The sequence below is a fragment of the Monodon monoceros genome, unplaced genomic scaffold (genome assembly GCF_005190385.1).
Source record: "Monodon monoceros isolate NGI ecotype Baffin Bay Population unplaced genomic scaffold, NGI_Narwhal_1 Super_Scaffold_14, whole genome shotgun sequence".
In the NCBI taxonomy this organism is placed as follows: domain Eukaryota; kingdom Metazoa; phylum Chordata; class Mammalia; order Artiodactyla; family Monodontidae; genus Monodon; species Monodon monoceros.
The window spans coordinates 62,148,013-62,163,855 of NW_021703770.1; the positions used below are offsets into that span (position 1 = coordinate 62,148,013).

The 15,843-nt window shown below is 40.6% G+C and overlaps 1 pseudogene; it reads right to left on the minus strand.

The window, feature by feature from the left end:
- Positions 1 to 7,832: 7,832 nt before the first annotated feature.
- Positions 7,833 to 8,580, minus strand: LOC114895355 (annotated as a pseudogene).
- Positions 8,581 to 15,843: the final 7,263 nt, after the last annotated feature.

Below are 15,843 nucleotides of genomic sequence, written 5' to 3' on the forward strand. Positions count from 1 at the left end.
AGAAGGAAAAGGAGTTCAAAGAGGGCTCCTTAGGGCAGAATAAGTGCTCCATTTAAACTAATAGATTAACCGTGTTTATTACCATGATCAATATTGTCCAGCTGAGACAGGAAACAATTCTCAATAAAGAAGACAGTTAACATACTATTTTAAGGGCCAAATTTTTGTTCTCTTTAGGATTCTAACTGAAAGGGAATGTTTTCTTTATCGTTCATGGAATGTTTTTGAAATTTGGCTTAAGCTGGAATCATTGACTTTTTATTGTCGGCCCTTCAATGCAATCTGTCTTCTTCTGGGAAAACACTTGTCCTCCCTGGAATTTGTTAACACTTATTTGGATGGGCCAGTAGGAGTTGGCAAGAGGCAAACTGGGCTATGTGAAATGTAAAGATTTAAAGAACGGCATCATGGTTTCCTCAGCACATACACTCCAGCCCCTGGACCAACAAAACAGCGTATACAGTGAGCTATGTTCTAGGCATAGCTCAGATCATTCTTATTCAACATAATATGAATTCTGTCTAGGGTATACATGTTCACTTCCTGGAGAGACTAGTTTATCTAAATTCAGTGCCTTCCTAACAGAATAGGACAGAGACCCACTGGATGTTAATTCTGCGTAGTAAATACTATTTTTAAAGCCAACAACTTCCCTCCTCCCACATTTTTTTGAGAGATGGTGACTATGATGTTCTCTTCTGGTATCTCTGTGAGAGTACGCTAGCAATGCATCCCCAGACACACATTTCTCACATCTATTTCTGAGATAATGAAATAAAACTAGATCTCAAAATTGTGTTCATTATTTGGAAAAGATTGTTATGAGGTTTTAATTAGAAGTTATGTGCACTGAGAGATTTATGGCTGTAAATTTCTCCGTACACATGGTTTTCATTATAACGGCAGTGAACCAATAACTTTTATGGGATTCCCGCCGCCCACCCCTCCCTCTGCCCCCTGTGAAATTGAAATCATATTAGAGGTCACCCAGGTTTTCGAAAGAGAAGTGAACATTTATAGATTTTCTTGAAACAGGAATCCTTCTGTTTAAGAAATAAGCCAGAAATATTGTAGAAAAAGATGAGCTAACTTATTCTTTGTCATTAAGTGTGGGAAAATAAAAACTATTTGAAACTTGGGCTTGTTCTAACAGTAATACTTTTCCTTTCGGAAATGAATATTTTCTATAAAGAATGTCTTAACTCAGGGTTGGGTTGGCGTTCACAGACAGATTGATGTGCCCCAGTCATTTTACCATCATATCATATATCGTTATGTCAAAAATCTGTGCAAAGACACAGCTATTGTCCTCTATGAAACACACACAGATGCGCGCACACACACACACGCACACACACACATACCAGGTGGATTGCTGCTTTATAATGTGGCCTAGGTTATGAAATGACTTGTATTTTCCCTTGGTGAAAATTATGACTATTATGTATAGTTAAGCAACTTCATATTAGAAGCTGTAATTCTAAAATCTCCTTTAGTTCCCTGGGGTGGTCGTCTGAATCCATCACCCTCAATACCAGAAGGAGAAGATGGGTAGAAGTGACACTTGACTTTTTTGAAGCAGAAGGACCCTTTTAACATGGAGAATGTTTTCTGTATTCCCATATTACAGTTATTATACTTTTAAGAGCCATTGATTGAGAAAGTAAATTTTGCTAAATATAATATGAATGAATTCAGTAGTGTATAAAATAAATTGATAATTATAATTGTATGTACATACATATGCATATAATAGTATGTACATACATATGAACAGTATGCAATATTGTTTCCAATATGCCATTTATTCAGTCTAAGAATTTGAGGGACCTGTAGATTCAGGAACTCCCCTTCCTTGATTTCCTTACGGGTTAGTGACTATAGATTTGAAACTATTGTTTTAAAATTATATTTAAATAGTTACGGTTCATTTTAAAACAACAGCAATAATTCCTTCGGGACCCTATAGGAGAAATGTCATTTGAAGAAAGTAAAATCAGCTTTATGAAAATAGTTCTGAATTTTGCATTAACACTGCAAAAGAATTTTATTTATAAGATTATCATAACCCTGAAAATGCAATATTTAAAACTTTGGCAAACTTTGGGCTCCTGAAAATAATGTCTGAAGACCCTCCCACCCAGGTTAAAAAAAAAATTATTCAGATCGAATATTATAGGTGACATATGTGTCCTACTGACCCCACAAAATAATCCTATAGTATAGTTGTAATTATCCCCCCAATATAGCCAAAGACGGGCAGTGAGATGGGAACTGCTGTGGAGGCAACATGCTGGACAAATAAAATACTGGGAAGAGAGTTTCCCCATCCGGACCAAATGGCAACCAGGAAGCTTAGACATTAACTCAGAATAATAGGTGAAGAATCCCAGCGTTGCTGAAGGGTGGACCCAACCTTAGGAACTGCATAGCTATTGTGCTGCAGACAAACAACACGTTATACAGAGAGAACTGGGCCAAGGCTTTCTGAGGACTGAAGCCAAGTTGGCTTATAGCAGGAGTAGAGGAGACAGCTACAAACCCTCTGAAGACCAGGAAGAGAATATTTCAGGTTTCCATAGGAAAGGTCCAGTAGACCTGGGTAGGGACTGAAAATGTATGTTAAACGCATAATAGGAAATCAATAAGTTTAAAACAAAAATGAATGAATGGTTGTTTTAGTGACTGTTATTACTTTATGAATGCCCCTAAAACTCAGGGGTATAAAACAATCATTTTATTACATTTCTGGGTTGTGAGGATTACGAATCTGGACAGGCCGCAGTGGGGATGGCTCATCAAAGGCTGGGTAGATCAAGATGAAGAGCCTGGAATCATCTGAAAGTGTTTTCACTTACATATCTAGAAATGGCTGTTGGCTGGGACCTCACCTGGGGCTGTCCACTGGAACGTTCCATCTGGCCTCTCCAGGTGATCTGTCCAAGGGGGCCACCTTGGGCTGCCCCATGGCATGGCTCCTAAGAGCATGGAACCCAAACGCCCAAGCAAAGCTCTATCGCCTCTTATGACCTATAGCCCCCAAAGTCACATGACATTACTTCTACCATAATCACAAATTCAAGGGAAGGGATCACAGACCCCTCCTGGCACAAGAGTCAGACTCGTATTGTAAGAAGAACGTGTAGGAGAGGAAGTATTGTTGCAGCCGTTGTTGGAAAATAACAATGGTCATAATTCCAAGTGCTAGGGAGGCGTGAGACAGGAGTCTCTAAAGTTGGTCTGGAAAGGTCTGAAGCACAAGAGAAGAATCTTTGGAGTGAGGAAAGAGAGTACTTTCTTTTTCCAGGTTATCATTGCCAGTCTTAACATTATCCTTCTATGCTCCGGGCTGGAGATGAGTCTAAGCAGCTCAGCCCCAGATCCAGCCTCCACGGAGAGAAGGTTCTAGCTGAGAGGGGCTACTGGGTAGCAGCTAATAAATGAAGTTTCAGGTATTAGCAAATAGAGACAATGCTGAAGCAAACATATGAAGAACCTAGAAACTTGTCATTTTTCTCTTGCTATAATGATAAGGGGCACTAATCTTTTAAAGATTAATTGTCTAGTTTTGGGGATGGCAAGGAAATGTCAGGTTGGGGAGACTGTTCTACTCATTCATTCATTCATTCATTAATCAACAAACATTTGGGTGCCATTGTGTGCCAGTCTCAGGGGAGGAGAGAACTTAAAGAAAAAGTGTAGTTAGTGCCTAAACTGACAGGTTAAGGGAAGCAGCTGAATCGGGAGATCAATGGGAATAAGAAGAGAGGGCCAAGACTCGTCTAAGGAAAGAACCTGGGGGCTCAACTAGCAGGAGGCCTAACACCTGCCATATTTATACTCTGGTCGAAATGACCGGTCAAGGGACTTCCCTGGTGGTCCAGTGGTCAAGACTTCACGCTTCCAGTGCAGGGGGCTTAGATTCGATCCCTGGTCAGGGAACTAAGATCCCACATGCGGTATGGCCAGGAAAAAACCCACAAAAAACAAAGCCAGTCAGGACTCACAGAAAAGCAAAGCTAGGCTAGATCCCAGTTGGCGGATGCTTCGAGCTGGAACTCCAATTAGTTCCATTGCAAGCATTTTTGACCCAATGTTGTGACTCAGATTCAAATATCCCTTCATGGCCCTTTGTCCCTCTTATTTTCTTTATGCTTTAAAATGTCTATTGAGAAATCTATTTTAAACTATTTTACTCAAAAGCCTCAACATTTTTTATGCTTTGGGCGTCTTTTTCCATTTTCTTAACTATTTTATTGTTGATGGAAACATCACAGTACGGAAACCGTCAGCCAATGCTCAGTTTTTCCTTGGCTGATTATCCAATAAATGAGTGACTAAGTATTTTGTTTTTCTTCCTGAAAGCTGTCTTCCTTTCAGCTCTTTTACTACTTATTAGGGCACTATGGGCAGAGGCATGCAGAAACAAAAATGAAACTCAAAACACTTTGCCAGTTATTGAATACCATCTCCGCTAAAATGATCAAAGAAAGGAGGTAAGTTCTAGTTACAATATTTTCCCCCAATTACCTACAGACTTCAGTTATCCATGCAACCTTGTTTGAGCTCTCCACACAAATAAATGAGATTCTTTTGTGATCGATGTAAATTTGCAAGTCATATCTTTTACATAGGATTTCTTATTTTATAAAGTCCAACCTCCTTTTAGATGCTCTTCAGCTAGGATTCTGGATGGCATTTAGGTTTATCAATCAGATGCTCAGATGCCCTTAAGTTAGAAGCAAGGCAACACCTATATGTCCCCTGTTTCTGCTATTTTCTCTTAGTTGACCTTGAATGACATTGATCTTTGGCAGCTTTATGATTGTGGCAGTAGTGGCGTGATTCTAGAGTTTTCCAGTCTTTCACATGCCTTCTTGATCATAGAGAACAGCTTCTCCCTCTGTGGTGTAGTTCTGAGGAACATCTGTCTGTCTAGACCCGTGTTTCTTTAGCCTTTCCATAAATTCCGTAAACCATTAAATAACCATTAATCAACCTTTCAGTAAGCCTTTAATAAACTAGCTAGAATAGATTCTGTTCTCTGAAATAGGTGGGAAGTTTGGCTGGCTGACGTAGGGAAATCAACTTCCTACAGTGTCCTGGATATACAATAGTATTAACGTAGGATTACATCTGGTATTCAGAAAATGGATTTTAATGCTAGTTTTCTAGAAAACATCAGCCTACACATTGTTCTATAGAGGCTCATCATTTAGAATCTGTGATGGGGTTGACTCCAAGGACTTGTTCTCTTCCAGAGTGAAAAAGCCTGACTTGTTTTCAGGTAACCATGTAGCCTGCATTTCCTGGTCTCCCCTTGGAGCTAGGCACGGACGTGTGACTAAGTGTCATACCGTGAGATGTAAATAGAAGTTATTTTGTGTGTCCTCTGGGAAATTATTTTTAAAAGATGGCTTTCTTACAGCTGCCTGTAAGAATAGAGCCAACAGGATGTGCTTAACAGATTCGTTGTCAGGTGTGAGAAAAAGAGAACCAAGGAAAACTGTATGGCTTTTGGTCAAGGCTACTGCAGGGATAGATACGTTATCAACTGAAATGCCTTATGAACTGAAGGCTGTGGTTGGAGGTTTGGAGAAGCATCAGTTCAGTTTTGGACACGTTGAGTTAGAGATGTATATTTGAGATCCGGGTGGATATAGCAAGTAGGCAATTTGATATATAAGCCTGGATGGAGTTCAAGAGAGAGGTCTGGGCTGAGGCCGGGGATGTTTTGGAGAGTCTTTGACATTTAGGTGGTATTTAAAGTGAAGAAATCCATGAGATCATCATGGGATTGAGCATAAAGACAGTAGAGAAAAACAGGGACTGAGCCCCGGGAGCTAGACATTAGAGGCAGGGAGAGGAGGGGAAACTAGCTAAGGAGACACACAGCAGAGAAAATAGTGACCTCAGAGAAAAGCCTAGAGAATACGGTGTCCTGAAAGCCAAGTGGAGAGAGAAAGGAGTGATGATCTGGGTCAGATGTTGCTTATATTCTCTAAGGTGAATACTGAGCATTGGCCACTGGATTTCCCAGTGCCGAGGGAGTGGTGAAATGACAAGAACAATTTAGGTGGAATGGTGGGGATAAAATCCTGTTTGGAATGAGATTACAAGGATTCCCATCCTTGCCTGATGGGTTTTCCACTGAGTTGTGTCTATCTAAAATGTGGGAGGATGTCATGGGTCAATAATTCCTGTGCTCCCCGTTCTTTGTGCGTGCATTGTGTTTGTCTGTTAGGGTTGTTTTTCTATGAGACCCTGCTATTGCCTAGGACACTCTGTTTCACAGGGTTTACTTTCTTTTTGTCCAACCCAACCCTACTAGATAAGCACTTTTGTTATCTCCATTTAAAATGGAGAATCTAGGATGCAAAGCCTTGTCCAAGCTCATACAGCTCAGAAGGGGCAGAGCTAACACTTGAACCCAGGCAGTTCGGCTGCTGAACCCAGGATGAAAAACTCCACTCTCAGAGGCACCTCTGAGGGTGAATATGACACATTCCCAACAACCAGAGGAGAGGAGACGTTAGTAGGAACAGAGAAGTAAACAGATAACTACCACGTGGCTGGAAAGAGAATTTCGGCAGGAGCCTCTAAATCAGCCCTGGATGTTCTAAGTAGTCTTTCTATAGAAGGATGGGCTGACCTGGGTCCTGTAGAGCAAATAAGAATTAGATGAAGAAGGGACCATGAAGGAAGTCCCTTCCAGTAGGGGCAGTCAGTGATGCAAATGTCCAGGCGTATCAGAGAGCAGGGCACATTCAAACAAGGGTCTTATCAACAAAGGTCTCATAAGCTCTTTTAAAGATTCTAGATTTCATCTTGAGACAAATGGAAAATCATTAAAGGATTTAAGTAGGAGAATGATGTGTTCAGATTTGTAGACCAAAAAGATCACTCTCAAATGCTTTTGGGTAGAAGATAGTTGTTTATGCAGTTTCTCCTACAACTAGAGGAATCAAACAAATATAAAAACAGTTTCAAAGACAGCAGAGAGATGAAGAAGCAACAAGTAATGGATGAATTGGCATTCCTGAGGGAGGGGTCCCACTGCAATTGGCTGAAGATGGCCGGGCATTTTCTTTCCTGGAGACATTTGCTAGTTCTAGGTTCATGTAGGAGAATGCTACAAAGGGTAAGAAGAGGCATTTCAGCTTTTACATCTCATCGATATGATAGACTGGAAATTTAGAGTCCCAAATGCGTGGGGATACACACAAGAGGCCATGAACTTGGCAAAGGGCTTCCAAAAGATAGAGTGAAATCTTCCATAATCTGGTGGAGTTTAAGAAACAAAGCCAAACTCATGGGAGTGGGCCTGCCTCAAACACATGTAAGGGTCTTCCTTTAAAAAATTTGCCTGATCCTGAAGCTGTAGGACTAGGAGGCTACAGAGACGTGATGGTTAAAGGCAGCAGGAGGGAGGGGGCTGCAGGGTGTGTGATCAGCTTGTGCACAAGTCCCAGATTGGTTGGCATCAAGGTGAAGTTTTGAGCGTCACCAGTCTTCTGGTTTGTCTCCGTGCTTGCGGTTGGCAGTTTTCATCTGGTGGGTCGGCTTCCTGTAAAAACAACTTAGGAATGCGGGTCAGACCTTTATCTATATCCTTCAGGGAACTGGGAGTTCGGGGACTCTGCTGCGTGCTTGGGTGGTTTATAGTCTAAATTGTTACCAGTCTCCTGGCCCAACAGCTATTTGTTTCTATATCTTCACATTTCCTAATCATTAACTCTTGAGCCAGCCTTTGGAGACTCAAGGGAGGCCTGGGAGATGAAAGCAAAAGCCTTCTACTTCAAAGGACAGGGCACAGGGGCTTGTATGCATGTTCAGCTATCTGCAGAAGATGTCAGGGCTTTGCTCCGAAATCCTAAAGGTCTGTGCTGTGATTCACCACTAGGGGCTTGTCAACACCTCCATGTAGCTTTCCTCTCTGCCATCGCCCCTTCAAGCCCCACTGGATCTGCTGGGTCACGTGGCCCGAGTGGCAGGGTGGCTGGAACAGCAGCCTGGACCTGTTGCAGAGCCCTCTCTTGCTCTGGACTCCACTCAAAACTAGCAACTTTGAGGGTCACTCGGTCAGTGGGTCAGAGCAACACATCTAATGAGGAATATGTTCCCCCCCGCAAATCCCAAGAGGCCCCCTAGGTGTTCCTCTTCCTTGGCTGTAGGAAGGACCAGAGGCAACAGCTGATCGTTTACTGTAAAAAGACCACCTTGACAAATCCCACACCATCGGACCCCTAGAACTTTCACCGAGGTAGAAGGCCTCTGAATTTTAGTTTGATTTGTTTCTCACCCTCTGACACACAAACGTTTTACCAATAAGTCTAGAGTACTTGCTGCTTCTCGCTCCCTGGGCCCAATCAGCACCATGCCATCGATATAATGAAGCACCGTGACATCTTGTGGAAGGGAAAGGCGATCAAGAGCCCTGTGATCCCAGTTTTGCCGCAGGGCAGGAGAGTTGATGTGTCCTTGAGGTGGGACAGTGAACAGGTATTTTTGGCCTTGTCAGCTGAGAGCAAACTGCTTCTGGTGGCCTTTTCTACAAGTATGGAGAGAAGTGGTCTGCATCTTTCAAATGTCTGCCATCACTCCAGGGATGCAGAATTGCTTTTGATTTGCTATTTCCTAGGTAAAGGCAGGTCCAATGGCTTCCACTTGGCATTTCCCACTCTAATAGCCCATACTACACAGGTCAGGAAACCAATGTGGGGATTCTGCCAGCAGCTAAGTATGTCTGTTCCAATTACACGTTCTGGAGCTGGGAAAATAGCCACAGGACGGGCTTAGGGACCACTGGACCCACTGTGAGACGGACCTGAGTGAACTCCATTGATCACCTGACCTCCATAAGCCCCTACTCCGACTGAAGAGCTACCGTAACGTTTTGAGTCTCCTGGAATAAGTGTCGGTTCAGAGCCAGTGTCCAGTAATCCAATAAAGGTCTGATTATTTTCATTTTCCCAAAGTACCGTGGCAAAAGGCTGCAGGTCTCTTTGGGGAAAACTAGGAGAAAGATTAACATTGTAAACTCTGGGTAGTGTACTGGGGTCCTTCCTCAAGGGGACCCAGCCTTCTCGATTCAACGGGTTCTGGGTCTGTAAACTGGCTCACGTCTGGGAATTGATTGAGGAGCTGTTGACTCTTTGTTTTTATGAATCAAGTTAGATTTTTTTTCACTTACTCTTGACATTTTATGTTTATACAGATCAAGTAAGAATTTAGTAAGCTTCCTGTCTATTTCACTTTTAGGAACACCATAGGTCTGTAGGAGTCAGACAATTCTGACTGCCGCTTTGACTCAGGAGTTCATTATAGTAACCGCATCCATCCATCCTTTACTTTTGGAAGTTGACTCCAAATTGAGGAACCAGCTCATAGTTTTGTATACAATCCCTTTCATTACTCCAGAAAAAAATCATGCTCATCATCTTACATCCAGTGTCCAGTAGAAGCATTTGTGGGCTAAATGAGAGTGAGGTCAACACAGAGGACAGTGGAGATGAGAGAGAGACAGAGAGAGAAGGAACATAATTGTTGATATTTGAATCTTTGCATCTAGCCCCAAACCCTGGGGAGTGATTTCTGCAAACCAGTAAACTCCATCTTGGTCTAAACCAGGTTGGTTTGGGATTTTGTCCCTTGAAGCTAAGGAGTCTTAAATGATATAGTCAGATTTGTGTTTTAGACACAATTCTCTTCCAGCTTGAAGAGAGGATAGATTTGAGGAGGGAAAAACTGGAGCCAGGTTGACGGTGCAGCGCTCCGAGTGAAGGGTCATGAAGATTCAAGAATCAGCTCTGATGCTAACAAGGTGACTTTGAGTTGTTACTTAACATCTCTGAGTTTGCTTCCTCTTAAGTAAGTGAGAAGTAATAATATCTTGCTGGATGGGAGTATGGTAAGGATGAAATGAGATCACATATGTGAACGCCAGAAAGTGCCTGGTGCTCCGCAGCTGCTCAGGAAACACCTTGTCTGTCTCTCGTTTGACATCAGGAGGAACTAGGTTTTCTCTTCAGGCTCCTTTTTTTTTTTTTTGCGGTACGTGGGCATCTCACCGTTGTGGCCTCTCCCGTTGCGGAGCAAAGGCTCCAGATGCGCAGGCTCAGCGGCTGTGGCTCACGGGCCCAGCCGCTCCGCGGCATGTGGGATCTTCCCGGACTGGGGCAGGAACCCGTGTCCCCTGCATCGGCAGGCGGACTCTCAACCACTGCGCCACCAGGGACGCCCCACTGTTAATTCTTAATTTGGGCCTGTGTGGTGTTGCTCTGATTCTTAGAAAATACTCTTGGCTTTTATAAAGGCTTTTGAAAATCCAAGCAAGATGTAGGTTTTCACAATAAATAAAATACCCTCCACATACAAAGCTCACTTAAAAATTGCATCAGAAGGTAAGACTTCCTGTCCACAGGTCCAAGTGTTGGACATCCCCTTCGGTTTATCGTTAAGGCTGATATGAAGTCAGAACTGATAGTGTTTATAGCAAATATTTAAAAAATCGTAGACATAAAGACCATTTAGATTTGGATTCATTTCAAACTCGCTGATTTTAAACCAAAAGAAATGGAAGATGTTATCATCTTAGGTAAGAATTATTCATTTAATTAACCTCCATTTGTTCATTAAATTCCCACTTGGTTAAGTTCTGTGGAAGTGCAAAAATATAGTTTATGTAAGAATCTAACATAAAGGAGTTTACAATCTAATGGGAGGGGTATATGTGAAAACATGTAACCTCCGATTTTTTAAAAAATTAAAGTATAATTGATATACAATGTTGTGGTAGTTTCTGGTGTACAGCAAAGTGATTCAGTTATATATATATATATATACATACACACAAATATATATGTACATATATTGATATATATAACTGAATATATTCAGATTCTTTTCCATTTAACTTATTACAAGATATTGACTATAGTTCCCTGTGCTATATAGTAGGTCCTTGTCGTTTTCTATTTTATATAGAGTAGTTTGTATCTGCTAATCCCAAACTCTTAATTCCACTTCCCCCTTCCTCTTTGGTAACGATGTTTGTTTTCTATGTCTGTGAGTCCATTTCTGTTTTGTAAATAAGACCACTTGTATCATATTTGAGATTACACGTATAAGCGATATCATGATATTTGTCTTTCTCTGTCTGACTTACTTCACTTAGTATGATAATTTCTAGGTCCATCCATGTTGCTACAAATGACATTATTTCATTCCTTTTCATGGCTGAGTAATATTTCATTGTGTATATGTACCACATCTTCTTTATCCATGCGTCTGCCAATGGACATTTAGTTCGCTTCCATGCCTTGGCAACTGTAAACAATGCTGCTCTGAACACTGGGGAGCATGTATCTTTTCCAATTAGAGTTTTCTCCAGATATATGCCCAGGAGTGGGATTATTGGATCATATGGTAGCTCTACTTTTAGTTTTTCAAGAAACCTCCATACTGTTCTTTACAGTGACTGTACCAATTTACATTCCCACCAACAGTGTAGGAGGGTTCCCTTTGTAACCTCTGCTTTTGATCCAGTACTAATCCATTTATCTCCTCCAAGGATTTTGTTGCATAAATTAATACCCCCGCAGCCCTTCTATGTCTTTAACCTCTCACACTTTACTAGCATCTTACCCCAGTTCTGTCAGCTTGTCTTTATCATCTAAAAATGGACTCTCTTTTCTGCATCCACTCTAGCTGTAGTACAGTCTCTTTTCCTCCCTTCCTAGGCATGTTTCTTGCAAGAATTGTCTCCAATCCTTTCTCCTACCCCAGCTGTCCTGCATCTGACTCTATCATTCAACAAAGAATGGTTTCTGTATGTGTTGCCTTGACCACGCACGACACAGTCACTTCTTAATCCTTACCTCACTGGTGGATTTTGACACTACGGACCAATAAGCCCTTGAAATGCTATTTCACTGGCTTCTCCGACCCTACCTGGTTCTTTGCTTACCTCTCAGATCATTCACTTCTAGTCTTGTGCATGCAACCATTTATGTTTATTGATGTTTTGGAGGATTTTATTCTGCTCTTGTTTCTCAATGTATTTGTTTTAGGCAATCTGATTCACTCTCTTGGTGTGACCCATGATACAAAATAATTTATTCCAGAGTCCAAATACCAGAGGCATCCAAGCAGGAGCAATGGTCTAAAAGAATTGTTTACTGATTTCCCACTTTTTGATTATACCTTTTTAATGAACAAAGGACAGTTGACAATGTGGTAACAATGTGATCTGATTGGCCTGGATGCAGATGGACTGCTGGTCATGACAATTTTCTCTGATCCAGACGATATAGACAAGTGGCACAGATAATAAAGGACAATCATAGCAGCGAGAAGGCAGTCTCATTGGAAACTTACAAGTAGTAATGATTTAGTCTGGTAACGACAATCCAAAGTGTTGAGTTACAGTTGTGTATACTACATAGATCACAGCCCTAAATCCATGTAATGGAAACAGAACTCTAGTGTCTACATCCAAAAGACGTGGGGGCTGAATCAGATCCTCTTTGTTTTTGTTGTTATTATAGTCTTTTAGAGTTAAGGTATTTAAAACCATGTCCTCTGCTTGGAGTGACATCTTCAGTCATTCAAGCTGTTTTGGACTCAGACATGATGGTGAACAACAGAGGGTTGCTGTTAGCTCAACATGACTGAGGAACAATGCCAAGGGAAGGGTCTCAGATCTCTTTTATACGTTTTTCAAGACAGCCATTGAGTAGCTGTAGTATAATCTAATCCCTACTCTTGTCTTATTTTGGGATGCTGAGGCAGGTTTCTCTCTCTTTTTTAAAGATATAATTTGCATACAGTACAGTTTACCTGTTTTAGATGTACAGTTTGATGAGTTTTGACAAACATATACAGTTTTTACGTAACCAACCCCAGAATCAAGCTATAGAAGATTCCATGACCTCCATTCCTGGCAACGACTGATCGACTTCTGTCCCTATATATTGCTTCTTCTAGAATGTCATATAAATGGAATCGTACAGTAGAAAGCCTTTTATGTCCGTCCTCTTTCACTTAGCATAATACTTTTGAGATTTGTCCATGTTATATGTATCAGTAATTTGCTCCTTTATATTGCTGAGATGTAGTCCGTTGTATGGATGTGCAATTTGTTTATTCCTTCACTGATTGATGTACAGTTGGGTTGTTCCCAGTTTTTGGCAGTTCTGAATAAAGCTACTGTAAACATTGGTTTGCAGATCTTTATCTGGGCATATGTTTTCATATCCCCTGGCTAAATATCTATTGATAGAAATGAGATTGCTGAGTTGTATGGCCACTGATATTTAACTTTTTAAGAAACTCTCAGTCTTTTCCCAAAATAACTATACCATTTTGTATTTTCACGAGAAATTGTTCTGCTTCCTTGCCAGTACTTAATAAAGAGAGATTTAAAAAAAAATTATCCGTTCCAGTAGGTGTTTAGTGGTATCTCACTGTCATTTTGATTTGCATTTTCCTAATGACTAATGATGTTGAGCATCTTTTCATGTATATAGTTTATATTTGCATATTTTCAACAGTAAAGTATCCATTCAAACTCTTTGTTTTCATTTTGTTTATCTATTTATTTGTAATTGGGTTGTTTGTTTTCTCCTCTTAGATTTTGAGAGTTCTTTATATATTCTGGGCACAAGTCCTGTGTTATATATATGATTGCAAACATTTTCTCCTGGTTTGTGGAATGTATTTTCATTTTCTTAACAGTGTATTTTGATGAGCAGAAGTTTTAAATTTTGATCAAGTCCAATTTGTCATTTTTTTCTTTGATAGTTTTATGAGGTATTTTTTTTTGTCTTATTAAGAAATCTTTGTCTAAGCCCAGGTCATAAGTATTTTTTCCTGTTCTCTTTGAGAAACGTTATAGTTTTAGATTTAACTGTTAGGTTTGTGATTCATTTTGAATTAAATTTTGTATATGATGTTAGGCAAGCTAGTTTATTTGTTTTTAATATGTGTATCTAATGAGTCTAGCATCATTTGTTAAAATGACTATCTTTTCTCCATTGAATTACTATAGCACTTTTGTCAAGAAATCAATTGGCCATATATGTGGGTCTATATCTGTACTCCATTCTGTTCCATTGATTTATATACATTTTGTTTGTTTGCTTATTTTTTCCACTATCAGATTGTCTTGATTATTGTAATTTTATAGTAAAACTTGGAATCAGGTATTGTAAACTCTCCAATTCTGTTCTTTCTCAAAATTGTTTCAGCTACTTCTACTTTAAAAAAAGCGTAAGTAAGCACACTTTGTAAAGTAAGATGGACTTTTACACAGGGCACCTGTAGACGGTATACGTTTCCTCTTTTTAGTAGGTAAGCAGGTTATATCTGAAAAGGGAGACAGAGATCTTGGAACTCGCTTAAGAACAAAAACTGCAATCTGTTGAAATCCTGGGAAGGAAGGTTGTTAAGGGTGATGTCTGAGTGCTGAGGCCCCAGTAGGGGTGGGGTGAATCTTTCCTGAAGAGCTCCTGGAGCTATTTTGACTGTTTGATGTTCCCTGAATACACCTGACTTTGTCACCTTCTATGTCTTTGCACATGGCCCTTCTACTTAGAACGTCTTCTCCTCCTTACCTACTTGGTAAACTCCAAGTAGGTAATCATTTATTGATTGATCGTTATTATTATTATTATCAATAATCACTTATTATTGATCATTTATGACAAAGTTCAAGCATCATATTAAATTGAATCTTCTCTGTTCCAGATGATGTTCCATGGGTCCTCATAGCTCTCTATGAAGCCCTTTCTTTTTTATTTTAAATAAATTTATTTATTTAATTTTGGCTGCGTTGGTTCTTCGTTGCTGCGTGCGGGCTTTCTCTAGTTGCGGCGAGCAGGGGCTACCCTTCGTTGTGGTGCGCGGGCTTCTCATTGCGGTGGCTTCTCCTGTTGCGGAGCACGGGCTCTAGGCGTGCGGGCTTCAGTAGTTGTGGCAAGCCGGCTCAGTAGTTGTGGCTCGCGGGCTCTAGAGCGCAGGCTCAGTAGTTGTGGCGCACGGGCTTAGTTGCTCCGCGGCATGTAGGATCTTCCTGGACTAGGGCTCGAAGCTGTGTCGCCTGCCTTGGCAGGTGGATTCTTAACCACTGTACCACCAGGGAGTCCCATATGAAGCCCTTTCTTAGAGCAGCTCCCACCTGGGATTATATTTAGTTGCATGTCCCATTCCTTAATGTTGATTGACTCAACATTAAGCATCTACTATGTATCTATCAGGTCTCAGTGTGGTGCTGGAGACATGAAACTAATAGGTCAGATTCTCTGCTTCCAAAGCAATGGAGTCTAATGCAGGGAGCCCACCATGTAGACAAATATGCATATGCAATAAAGGCTTACAGACTGGGGCGAGAGGGTGCAATTCTGGTAAAAGAAGGGAATGATGAGGAGAGTCAAGAAAGCCACATGTGGACTTCCAAGTGGACAGCTCTTCACACATGCTTAGTCTGGATTACAGTATAAAGGATTTCACTTATCTAAAATATTTTCTAATTCAAATGTCTTAGTTATTAGATTCACTTTCTCTTCTCCCTCCATTGTTTTAAATTGTTAATATTTTTACAATACTGGTATATTAGTGGAGGATGTGCAGTTAGGACTTCTCTAACTGTCAGTTTTAATTGAGGCCATAAAAAAGAGTTGGAATTATATGAGAGATCTATTAAGCACCTAATACTTTTGAGGCAATGTACAAGGCAATATAAGAAAAACAGTAAACAGTGTAATAAAGAAAGCTTGCTGTGTACTTGATGTGATAAGCCACAAATATAGACAAATACATAAGAATTTATAACACAAACATTTC